Consider the following 427-nt stretch of genomic DNA (forward strand, 5'->3'; position numbering starts at 1 on the left):
CCCTTCCCCCAAAGCTAATAGTCGCTAGGCTGCTGATGGTAAATAGTGTTGTCTTGTCTATCGCTGTCTGCACAGTCTCACAGTCACACCCAACAGTCTGACACAGCTCCCGCCACTCCTGCTTGGCAGTTAACGCTGACCCCTGTGCCCCCACCTTAAGTGAGATTTCAAACAGGTTCCCCCCTTCAGTTTACCGTGTTGCCTAGCAACCATTCAGTCAATGGCACGAAGGCCCACCCCCTCACTTCACTTCACACCAAGTGGCAACCTCATTGGCTCCTAACTAGTCCCACCTCTCAACCCAAATTCAGGAACAATACATCAGTCCCTGTTACCTTGGACAAGAGAGCCCTCCAGTCCCTCAGCTCGCATCACTGTCACTTGCCTTCCCAAACAGATGCAAAGACTCCAGAATCAGAAAATCTTT

Source organism: Sorex araneus, chromosome 3 (assembly GCF_027595985.1).
Source record: "Sorex araneus isolate mSorAra2 chromosome 3, mSorAra2.pri, whole genome shotgun sequence".
Classification (NCBI taxonomy): Eukaryota; Metazoa; Chordata; class Mammalia; order Eulipotyphla; family Soricidae; genus Sorex; species Sorex araneus.